General features: G+C 40.3%; 1 protein-coding gene across 4 annotated transcripts in view; it reads right to left on the bottom strand.

The window, feature by feature from the left end:
• LOC108612378 (uncharacterized) overlaps window positions 1-12654 on the bottom strand; it is an 82616-nt gene that overhangs the window by 23414 nt on the left and 46548 nt on the right. The window contains exon 3 of one of the 4 annotated variants that reach the window (XM_089467859.1): window positions 943-4091. The exons of the other annotated variants lie outside the window; for them this stretch is intronic. The gene's annotated coding sequence lies outside the window, so the exon portion shown is untranslated. Of the gene's footprint in view, window positions 1-942; window positions 4092-12654 lie in introns of those variants that run through there. 4 annotated transcript variants of the gene reach the window in all.

The raw sequence follows: 12654 nt of genomic DNA, 5'->3' as shown, positions 1-12654 counted from the left end.
GCAAAATTCCATTGCGCACCCATTTAGTTTATAAATAAAACTCTGCCGCTTCACTGTCAAAGTTGACAATTTATTTTTAATCAACAATGTGGCGGCAGGCAGCGCGCGCGTTCCGCTCGCTCGCTCGCTCGCCTTATCGCGCGAATGTATCTCACAGATACAATCGCTGCTCACTGCTCGCAGCTCACAGCTCACAGCTCAGTGCTCGCTGCTGGCTGCTCTGACAAGTTTAGCTTTTGCCACTTTATGAAAACACTAAATGCACGTCGCGTACTCCGACCAGGCTCGTAAATACCGGCTAAGTTCTTGGCAAGTGCATTTCAGTTAGAACCTTGTCTCGGCCTGTAATAAACTGAGTTTGCCATGCAAATTAGCTGCATAATTATTCACGTTCCGCTGTCGTACTGATTGCGACTTAATTCTCATATTCTTCATCATTTAAATAATGCTTATCATCGACTCTTGAACGTGTGTATATATAGAAGAAGACTTTATATATATATAATTGTACTGCACTCATACTCTAATCGGAGGGAAGCTTCTACGACTTTTATTTGCATTGAAATTAATATATAATTTGTCTGTAATAAATTAATATTGCATTTGAAAAACAATTTTAGAGGAAAAATATTAATGCTTTCATTAATTTAATTAGTAAACTCTGTTTGTGGTTGTAATTTATTTGATTTCTAGTAATTCAACTTTTTATATTTAACTAATTTTATTTTATTTATAAAACCTCATTGTTTTCATGTTAAATTTAGTTATTTACAATATTTTTTACACTCTTTAAACTGATTTATTTATTTATATGAATAGACATATAAAGAATTAATTTATTTACATTTATTAAATTAATTAATTTACAAAATTTTTATTTATTTATATGGTGTAAACTTATTTATATTAATCTATATTATTTATTTAAAAAAATACCGGCAATTATAATTTATTAATTTCATTTGATGAATTAACGGAAATAGAATAAAACAATTTTCAATATTTACTTTAATTTTTTTATTAATTTTAATTTATTTATTATTATTATTATTTTTAAAAAATATATGGATTTAGAAGAAATTTCAAGTTAAAAGTTAGAAATATTTTAATCATTTTAATACTAAGCATTTTAATTTTTAATTATTTAAAAAATGTGGAATATTTCAAAAAATAAATGTGGAATATATATTTATGTATATTTACATAGTTCTTATTCTTCAGACCACCCTCGAAATTATTGTTTTAAATGCTATCCTCATTTCACTAAAAAATGAAATAGAAATAAAGTTAAAATATTTGTTTACATTGCTCTACCATCTGAACAATTTGTTGCCTTCATTAAATTTGCATTGCGTAAGCAAATACTGTATTAGTTTCTTCTAGACGGATATCATGTCCAGGCCTTATCACGCATCTGACTCATTAGTAACTGCACAAGTTTAAATTTAGCAAAAATTTAATCACACTGTGTGCATCAAATGAAGATAAAGAATAAGAATTTCAAAGCAAAGTTGTGTATAAAATGTATTTCTGAATTTTTTCTATATTTCTTATCAGCATATTCAAGTTGTTTATCGGATGCGATGAAATATGCTCGAAGTGCGCAGCAAATAAACTTTAGCATTTGCATCCTCCAGCAGTAGCAGCAACAGCAAGAGCAACAACAACCACAGCAACATCAATTAATAAGAAATAAAACCCGGAAAAACAATCTTTAAACAGTAATTATAGGGGTTTCTCCGGCAAAAGCAGGAGATGCCTGGATACAGATACAGATACAAATGGAGCTGGGCGACGGCTGCAATTGCATTTATCACTCAAAATGAAAAACGAAAAAAGACTGAAAGGAGAATAGTAAGAAGAGTAAGAGCCGAGAGTTTGTTGTTGTAACTGCTGCAGCCATAATCGAAATGTATCTGCGTAGTCTGCCTTTTTAGCCAAAGATACGGCCTGCAGCTATTAGAATTGTATGGTCAAAATGGTAGATAGAATGCCTGTTGCAGCTTCCGCTGTGCCTCAGTGGCTGCAACTGGCAACTGGTAACTGGCAACTGGCAACTTGCAACTGCTTGCTGCTGATTTCCCCCCGAGGGCAATTACCACTCACTGCTCCTGCAACTTCAGCTGTCCGTGGTCCGCACTCTTTGCAATTTATAATTGTAGCCCCGAAACTCAACTTGATGCAGCCTACACCCAACCTGCTACTGGTTGCCAGACCCACAGGCCCCCTCCCCGACCCCTTTCGAGTTGTTTAGATTTATCATTTCAGCTGGCAAAGCATCTAGATATAATAATTTTGCGTTTTCTGCCGTGTCAGTGGCGTGCGCTGTTGCAGCTCGTATCTTGCAGATACTCTTTACGCTTTCATGCTAATTTGTGTGTGTGTGTGTGTGCGTGTGTGTTGTTAGTGGCACACAGTGGCTCGTTGAGTTTGAGATTTGTGGCATGCAACACGCGCCACAAATTAGAAAAGAAATAAGTGCCTAACAGGGCACAACAACAACAGCAACAACAACAACAACAACTGCTGCTGCTGCTGCTGCGTATTAATTGGAATTACTGTAATTGCTGACAAACTGAGGCCGAGGTGTGAGTCGCTCCAGTTGCTGCCACAGCCAGAGTCTCTGCCAGAGCGGCATCCAGCTGGGCAGCGCCTGTCAATGGGTAGGCGGCTGCTACACGCCAACATCTTATCAGCAAGCGACTCTTCCATGCAACGAAAGCGAAACTTGAGGCCAGCCAGCACCAGCAGCGTCCAGTGTTATGCTCCAATAACGCTTGACCTCAACCACTGACAACTGGGATCAAAGCGGCAGAGTCTGGAACAAACGCTGCGCTTGGCTAACAACTGCAGCAGCTCGAAAGCAGCAGCTCTGGGTCAACTGAGGAAGCTCAAGTTATAGAGAGAGTGAGAGAGGCAGAGAGAGGGAGATAGGGACAGAGATAGATACTACGTTATAGATAGTCAGTATAATCCCAGCTGTATATAGGGCTGACTCTATACACACATATCTATACATATAAGGCTGCCCCTATTCTACAGACCCATCTGGCAACCCAACAAGGTTGCCCATATTCGACGAATCTATGGCTTTATTTTAGAAGGTGACCATCATAATGATTTTATTAATCAGTTTATGAGCTTTATGAATATAATATGTCTATATCACTATATAATACCCGCCTTGAGATGAAAAGATATAGGGTTGCCAGCCTGCTTCGTCGAATATGGACAACCCTGTATATACAGTTCAATCGAAGCACTTTAATATTGACATGGCCATGGTTCCCTGGCTGGCAAGCTCAGGCATATAATTTGGTTGACGCGCAGAATAAATGATAAATGCAATCATTATAAAAGGCACGAACAACAAGAGTTGGCCAAAAGAAACAACAACAACAACAGCATTGAGTGTGTGTTAAAGCCAAACCTTAAACTTGGCCAACACGAACGCATGATTAAAGCTTTGGAGCAGCAGCAGCAGCCCCAAGTTTGAGGCGTTGATGCAGGCAGTCAAGATCGAGCGGACTAGCTGGACGAGGTATCAGCGATCCTGTGTGCCCTCCTGTTGTTCCCACTAAATGCGTGTGCCCGAGTCTCGCCTCTGCCACGCCCACCGGGCCGATCGTGATACGCACTGGCTTCGGACTCGATGTTTTATGGCCAGGCCAGGACAGGGCAGGGCAGGCAGCAGGCATAATTTGTTAGCCTGCTCGAGCAGGAGTCGAGCAGAGCGCTTTGACTTGTATCTTGCGGAGGATGCGCTCGCCTGTCCGCCTCCTCTCAAAGTGGGTTTCCCACCTCTGACTCTGCTCCTCTTCTTTTTTTGGCTGCTGCACAGAAGCTGCTCGATTGCGTATAATTTTAGTTGTGGCCGTGGCTTCATTTCTGCCTCGCCGTGCTTTGCTCTGCCTTGCTTTGGCTCTTGTTTTATTTTCCATGCCATCATTTGCCTGCGGGGCATCATTTTTGATGAGCTTTTGCCCAGGTTTTGCTCCAGTCCCTACCGTGCCCCGCCTGCCCTGCCTACCCTGGCTGCCCTCCTGCTTCTCTGGAGCAAATCCAAAAAAAAAGATGCGCTGCCCATTAAGCTGAAAGGTTGCTTTGTTTTAGAACATTTTTAAAAGGCTAAACAATTTTTAGAATATATAATAAGTATGTATAGAAAAATAATTATGCATATAGAAAATATAATGACAAATAAATTATTTTTTATCACAATAATATTAAGTATTATTTTTCAACTTATTTAAATATCATCATCATAAATATTACTTAAAATTGGATTATTTATTTTTATTTATTTTTTTTTTTTATTATATTCAAATAATTTAAATTTATATTTATATTGCTAGTAAATGTGTGTATACTTAAATTATAATACTAATTTACCAATAAATATTTTATTTATATATTTTGTATTTTAAAATTTAGTTAAATGTTTTTCATTTTAATATATTTTAAGTTTAAAAATAAACAAGTAAGAAAGCTCTAGTCGAGACTACTCGACTACGAGATCCCCTGAACCCTTGGAGTAATAGCTATTCAATAATTTTTCGCGTCTTTCAGCTTACACAAGAAACACGCACACACACACACACACACACACACACACACACACACACACACACACACGCACGCACGCACACACAGGCATACATACACACACATACATACACACACATACACACACACACACACACACACACACACACACACACACACACACACACACACACACACACATACACACACAATTACATACATATACACACACAAGCATAAGCACGCATGGGCGGCAGTGAGCGCTTACTATGAGAACTTAATTGCTTAATAACTTTTTTTTGGACGTACGATCTTCATGAAACTTTCAGATTATGACTATAACATGAATATGCATGTAATTGCCAAAGCACAAGTCTCTAGTATTTGAAATACGCTTTTTACAAAAGTGAGGGTGAGGGGGTGAATTTAAGGGAGGGGGTAAATTTTAACAAAAACCGAAATTGTATAAATTGCATATAAGCATACATTAAAAATTTGGAGACTCTAGCAATAAAGGTGTAGAAGATATAATATTATAACTGGATTTCGATAAGGTTTTTTATCGATAAAAAAAAGATCGGGATGAGTTATCGATTTTTAATGATAAACTTGATATGCGCGCTGTAATTACTGACATTTTAAAAAAAAATTTGAAGTCTCTAGCTCTTATATCTTCTGAAATCGACGCGTTCATACATACGGACAGACGGACAGACGGACGGACGGACAGACGGACAGACGGACAGACAGACGGACAGGGCCAAATCAACTCAGCTCGTCGCCCTGATCAAGAATATATATACTTTGTGGGGTCTGCCACGCCTCCTTCTGCCTGTTACATACATTTCAACAAAACCATTATACCCTGATTTCCCATTGAAAATGGGTTCAGGGTATAAAAATTTATAAATTAACAAATTTTATGTTTTTGCTTATATACTGTATATAATAATTAATATATATAATCAATTATTAATAAATATATATGTATATAAATATAAATTATGAAAACAATTAATATTGATTTAATTGTTAATTTTTTATCAACAATGAAGTTCTATAAATAATTTTCTGAAGTATTAAGCTTGGGATATTTTTTATATTTGTTGATCAAAAGTGGAGCACGAACTTACCTCTGGATAGCTCCAAGAGAATTACCTAATATTTTAATATACTATGATAAACTGATATACTATCATATTTGCAGCTTAGACCTACGATAGAGTAGATGTATAACTCTTTCGTAATACCCTATGTATCATTACAAACTTAATAGTGCCTCTTCTTAGATCTAGACCGAAATGCTATAATTTCTTTTCTGGAATGATACTGAGCTGAGCCTGTATAGGTCAACCCCTGGGAGAGCTGAGATCTCTGCTGCAAACGTAGGGCATCAGCTGCAGCTTTAAGGCCTGCTCTTACGCCCAATGCATATATGTACATAGGATATATCTATACACATACATGTGCTACACATTTTCACTTTATGAACTTCTGCACACACTGATCGCACCTCAGACCGCGAGTCCTACAGCAGCCGCAGGAAGCGGCAGCAGCAGAGGCAGATCTTGCCCCGGGGTCTCAAGCCGGGCTCAGCATGCATATTTTATTGGCGAAAGGCTCGAGGGCAGGTCCGGGCTATTCAAGTGGGACTGCTGGAACAGGGACTTGGGACAGCAACGGCAACGGCAACGGCGACGTCGACTGCGACTGCGACTGCGACTGAGTTTGTGCTCGACTGTGGGCAGTCTGTCTGTCAGGGGTCGTCGCTGATGAACGCCAGTCGACGACGTGTTTCGTGTCTGGCATCTTAAAGATACTTTTTCTCCCTCTCCCTCTCTCTCTTTCCCTCTATCGCCCTCTCCCTCTCTCGGTTTCTGCCTGACGGTTTTTTTTTTTTTTTTTGTTGGTTTGGGCTTAGGTTTAGGTTCGACTGTTTTTCGCTATACGCGGTTCGACGTTTGCTGCGCTGTATTTTATGCTCATTTAATCTCGCTGCGCGTTTTTTAACACATTTACGGCTGGGCCAACAGGGCAGAGCTGAGCCCAGCCAAGCCGAGTCGAGTCGAGCGCAGCTCTACAACAACAACAACCACATCATCATCGATTATGTTGATCGTTTTTTTTTTTCACTCTGTTCTGTCTGTCTGTCTGTGGGTTTCTCTGGCGACCGATTTTTTTAACTGCGCACTTTTCGGACAAACGGACGGAGACAGACACAATGGCCGGAGTCGAGCCGCTTGGCGACTGGCTACCTGTCTTACACAAAATAAACGCACGTCTCTCCGCCCCGGCAACGAGCCCCAGTCACAGTTCCCGTTCCCTGTCTCGACTCCCTTCCCTTCCCCGTCTCAGTTTGAGCCCTGTTCTTGGCTTGGCTGTTGCCCAGTTTCGTAGCCAGTTTCTTTACTTTGCTGTTGCTGTTGTTGTTGTTGTTGTTTTTCTTCCATTTTAATGTTTTCTTTTCTCTGCCTTTGTAACATAGTTTTTTTTTCCTCTTTTATCATTCGATTGTCCGTCCGTCCCATCTGTTTGTATTCCTCGGTTTGTGTTGCGTGAAGTTTGCGGATCGCAACGGCTCGGCCTGGGCGAGGGGAGTTCAGCTGGAAACCCTTTAGGCGCTCATTGTCAGCTCAGGTTTGTTGTTGTTGTTGTTGTTGTTGTTGCTTCAAAACCAGATAAAAAAAAACGTCGAGAGATATATGATTTCTTATTGTAAATCATGACATTTTGTTGCCTTTGACTCTGGCTGCTTGTTCGGCTACTGTTTCGACTGCTACATTTGATTTGCTACACACACTTGGTTGACGGGGGGTGGGGGGCGCAGGGGCGGACAGACGTCCGTTGTTGTTGTTGTTGCCCTAAGCCCATGTTGATGTCCAATTTCAGTTTTACGGGGCAAGTCATCGATCTTTGAGTGACTCACATAATTAAATAAATAACGCATAGACTGAAAATCTCATCTTATCTATTTTAGCTAATTTCTTCTTCAGGGTTTTTACTTTAATTTTTCTTCTTATTTATTTATTTATATCATACATTTATCGTGAAAAATGCAAAGCTGTAATATATATGTATCTGCTTTCTTATTGTATGTCTGCAAATGTAGGCCAAGTTTCTCGCTGCAAAGCGACCAACTATTGCTGCTCTATGCGATTCTCACAATTTTAATAAATCCCTCAAATCTCTAACATGGATTATATACATATATTTTTATAATCTGATATTTTTTAATTTTTATTTTTAACTCTACTCTCATAATTACTCTAATTTTATTCTGCCTGTATTCCCTCATAACACCTCATGCATTCTAGTTAATTTTACTTATAGTTCGATGCAATTTCTCACCTCTTTATTTGATTATTACATTCTATCTGCTTGTATTTGCCGGCATGACCTTTCTATGCACTTCTCATTTATTCGAGCTAACCAAACAAATAGTTTACTTTTATTTCTTCCCCTTTTAATTTCCACAAAACGCTCTAGATACCATTTGTGCTTAACCCCAGTAATACTTTCACTGCTGATCCCCTCTTCCAGCGCACTTGCTCCCCCATCCCCTGCGACACTCCATCAAAGTAGCTGCCAAAGAGCTTAAAAGGCAACTACTTTGTAGCGAGGCAACCTCAGGCAGGTAAATGCAAGCCAAGTTAGTCAGAGAATAAAATATAATAACAAAACGAAAAATTACCCCAATTTGAAGGGGGGCCTAGTTCAGTCTATGTGTGTGTGACCTGACCCTCCGTTGCATTGGGCAACCTGCCAAAGTCAAAAAGGCGCTGGCCAAATGTAAATAAAATTGCCACATTTACAGCCGACACACACACACACACACACACTCACTCACACAGAGGCGAATCTTGAGCTGTTTTTCGCTGTGGCCCCTTCGCATTCGCACGCTTTGACACCTAAAGTGTGCGCCCATACGCCTCCACAGCCCACATGGTTGTATAGCCTGCGGCTGTATTCCCTTTCGCGCTGCCTATGCCTATGCCTCTGCCTCTGCCCCTCCCATCCCATCGCGCCCCCGCCGTTCGCGCGCCTGGCAACACTTTTGCTCCCAGCGAGGGCGCCCCCTCGTTGGTTTATTTTAATTTTTTGTTCGCCTGCGCTTTCGTTTTTATGCACGAGAGAGAGAGAGAGAGAGGAAGAGAGAGTGCCGCAGTGAGGGGGAGGCAGAATGAGCGAGAGAGGAGCATAAATATATTTTCCCCCGGAGTTTTTGCTATTGCGCTGCCCCTCGGCAACATTTGCTGCCACATTTGCCTGCTGCTGCCAACCCTCTCGCCAGTTCTCTCTCTCTCTCTCTCTCTCTCTCTCTCTCTCTCTCTCTCGCTCTCTCGTTCATTCGCGTGCTGCTCAATAGGTCTTACACTTGATAGGTCAGTGACCCAGTTGGATGTGACTGTATGTGTGTGTGTGTGGATTCTGTTGCGGCAGGGCAGTGCTAGCGAGGGCTGGCAGAAGCTTTTATTGAATGTTTCGTTAGTTATGACTACAAAATCAAAGCCTGGAAGGTGTGTGCCAGCTCTCCTCCCCCTTCACCTTTCGCCATTAGCAATTGTCAACGGTCCAGCGGAGATATGACAGATTGCGGTTGCAACTACCACGTCCCCTTCTCCGCTCCCTCTCTCTCTCTCTCTCATTCTCTCCCTATTCCTTGCTAGTTGAAGCACGCATCAAGTTGCATAAGTCTGCCAATTCTTCATCACCATCATCATCATCATCCGCATGCTCATCATCGTCTTTGGCTTTTTCTCTATCGTCTGTTGTTTTTACTTCAGACTTCTTTTGCGCTTTCCACAAAGTCAATGTTCTTGGCGTTTTCGCAGCTGCTGCAACTGCTGCCGCTGGCTGCTGCTGTGTGGAGCATTGGGGGCCGGGCTGCACAAGATTGCGGCACATGTGACGCTGTGGTCGCGTGCTGCTGCTGCTGCTGGCAGCATCTGCAATGCTAGCTGCCCTGGCCCTTAGCCCTTGGCCCCTTTGCCCTAGGCTGAGCCCAGGCGCTGCTCTTGCCATTCGCTTCATTTGAGTTTTGTTGCTGCTGTTGTTGTTGTTGCTGTTGCAATTGGCTAGGGCGAGGGCAACTGCTGCTGCTGCCGCTGCTGTTACTGCTGCTGCTGCCTCTGCTCTGCCTCTTATCAAGAGCAGGTCATCAAGATGGGGGATAAACTGCCTCGTAGGGAGGCCATAGAAAGTGTTATTGAAAAAGAGAAATAATAATATTTGTATTTATGTAAGCTTGGGCAGCGTAAAGAGTTGCGCCTCCCCCCGATAACACTTTATCGATAACAAATCGGGCTTAGCTACTTGTAGCTCAGTGCATGCACAACTTACATACATACATAAACATTATCTGCCTTACACACATTTAAGCAGCTTAATCTGCTCGCACTCGCTGCTCTCCCACTGCTCTCTCCCTCTCTTTCTCGCCTACGAGCAAAGCTGCTTCACAGACGGGCCAGCGCTTAATTTAACGGTAATTTGTGTCGAACAGAGTCAGCTCAGCTTGCACTGCCTGTCATAGTCCAGGCCTCGCTACCCCCCGCTATCCCCGTTACCCCGTTATACACTTTGTCGTTCCTTTTGCTCAGCTGCGTTTTGTTCTCCATTTGCGCTGCTGCTGCGGCTGCTGCTGCGCTGGCTGCGCAGGCGCACAATTTACAGTTGTTTAGCTACTGCTGCGGCAACGCCTAATTGGTTGTTGTTGTTATTGTTGTTGTTGCTGCTGCTACTTATAGTAAATATGAATTATTATTTATTTTTATTGAAGCGGGCGGCGGCGTTTTCGTCACATTCTGCGTGGCGGCTGCCAAATGCAAAAATTTATTTGTTTTCATTGTTGTTGTAGTTGTTGCCGTTATTGTTGTTGTTGCTGTTGCTGCTGTAGCTGTTGCTGCTGCGAAATTGTGTAATAAATAATTTACGCTCGCTTTTGCAGCGTGCCACATAATCATATTCAATAAAAACAACAACAGCCGCAGCCGCAGCCTCAACAACTTGGGTTGGGCACTGGACACTACTCCACTTACTGCTCTGCCCTCCTCTCCCTCTCCCTCTATCTCTCTCTCGCTCCCTCCACTTGCTTTGCTGCTGGCTCGTTTAACTCTTTGGGTCGCTGACCCAGAAATGTCAACGGGGAAGTCTTTTAATTTGTATACTTCGTTTACATATGGGTTTTATTTGTTTCTCTCTTTTTTTTATATTTTTATATTATTTTTATTATTATTATTTGGCTTAATTTTTGTTGTTTTAAAAAGTGATTTCAATTTGTTTTCCTTAAACATTTATGGCATTTGTTTTCGATTTTATTGCTTTCTTTTTGTTAAGGTGGAAACTGTGATAATAATATACACATACATACATATGTACATACATACATGCATATGAATCATAAAAGCATAGCCAACTTGCATTGGCTCTCTCACATTACGCTTAATCAGTTTCATTGCAGAAAAGCAAAAACAAAAGAAATCAACAGGCGGCAGCTGCAACTGGCTTCGTCTAATACACACACATACACACACACACACACGCACGCACACACACACACACTCATATGTATATGTGTGCAATGCAGCTCCTGCCGGCAAGCAGCACCGTCCTCAAGTAATTGGAATCCCTAATGAAAAAGCTTTGTGATAAAACCAGCAAAAAAAAAAAAAAAAAAAAAAAAAAAAAAAAAAAAATCAAAAGAGAGCAGCAAAAAAAATGGAAAAAAATCAAATCAAACTAAGGCAAAAGGCGAGCCAGAGAATAAATCATAAATCGAGCCTCTTTTTCTTTCAGTGCGCTGCTGCCCCGCCTCTGCTCTCTGCGAGTCCTCTTTGAGCCTCTTCGCTTGTTGCATGCGCATTCATGTTCATGTTTTTTTTTTCCTTTTTTTTGAATTTCATCATCTTGGGCAATCCTTGCATCACGCCATGCGTTATGCTCATGTGTGTGTGTATGTGTGTGTGTGTGTGGCTTAGTATTAGTGCGCCTTATCTTTAACGAACATTGCGGCTTTATTTACGTTTTCGTCAACTTGGAGTAGTAAATTGGAATCATACGATAATGCTGAGTTCATTTACTACTTTTTTATCTACTACCTTTTTGCTGCTGTAGCACAATAAATATTATTAAAGTTCTCTAACATTTCATTGGTTATTATTGAATAGCATTAGATTGTATTGCGATATAAAATTAGCATACATATGAATGAACACATATGTACCTACATACATACATGTATGTATGTATGTATGTATGGAATAAATATGTACATACATATGTTGAATGTTAGTGACCTATTTTTATTAGTTAATGAATTGTTATTAATTATTCTTCTTCTAATATTAGTTCGTTGTTCTAAACTAATACTTTGCCGCAGAAATAGGTCAATGACATTCAACTTACATATAATCTTTAGGTACAACTAGAGTTATATTCAATTGAATAAAAAAATAACTAATGACGTACATTTAATTTCAAATAATATAATATACTCTTAAAAATGGAACTTGAGTATAATCACGCGATAATTATTATGTAGAACTTAAAAAGGGTTTTTGTACTCTTCTATACTCTGAAACTTTGCGCGCGCAAAATAAGTGCCATGGGGATGTCGAAGGAGCGAATGATGTAGCATAATTTGAGAGCCTGTTTACGGGAAGGTGGGATCAATGAAACAGGTTTCCAATGTTGCGCACATCATATGAGGATATGGTGAAATTATTTTCATGCATTTAAACATTGTTTAAATTAAACTTAAACACATTTTCATTTAAGATTTCAATTAAAATACAACAATATTGTTATATGTGAAACATTTTGAGTATTTAAATATTATGCAACTGCTAAAAGTATTTTAATAAACCATTTACTACCTTTTTGTAACTTGCTACTACTATTTCGTGGTCAGTTGTACAACTCAGCAAAAATATCTGCTACGTTTTTTGGCGCGTAAACTCAGCTTATCGCTCTCACTGGCTGAGAAGCTAGCGATATATACCCTGTATCTGCATATATAGGCAGGGTATGCGCAATGCCCTATTGTTTCCGCTATGGAAAACCCGTGTACACTCAGTCTAATCAAAATAATAATTAAGTTAGTAATATCTATGA

This window comes from Drosophila arizonae, chromosome 4 (assembly GCF_054131065.1).
Source record: "Drosophila arizonae isolate 15081-1271.41 chromosome 4, UAZ_ARI_1.0, whole genome shotgun sequence".
In the NCBI taxonomy this organism is placed as follows: Eukaryota; Metazoa; Arthropoda; class Insecta; order Diptera; family Drosophilidae; genus Drosophila; species Drosophila arizonae.
This window is presented reverse-complemented; position numbering and strand designations above follow the sequence as displayed.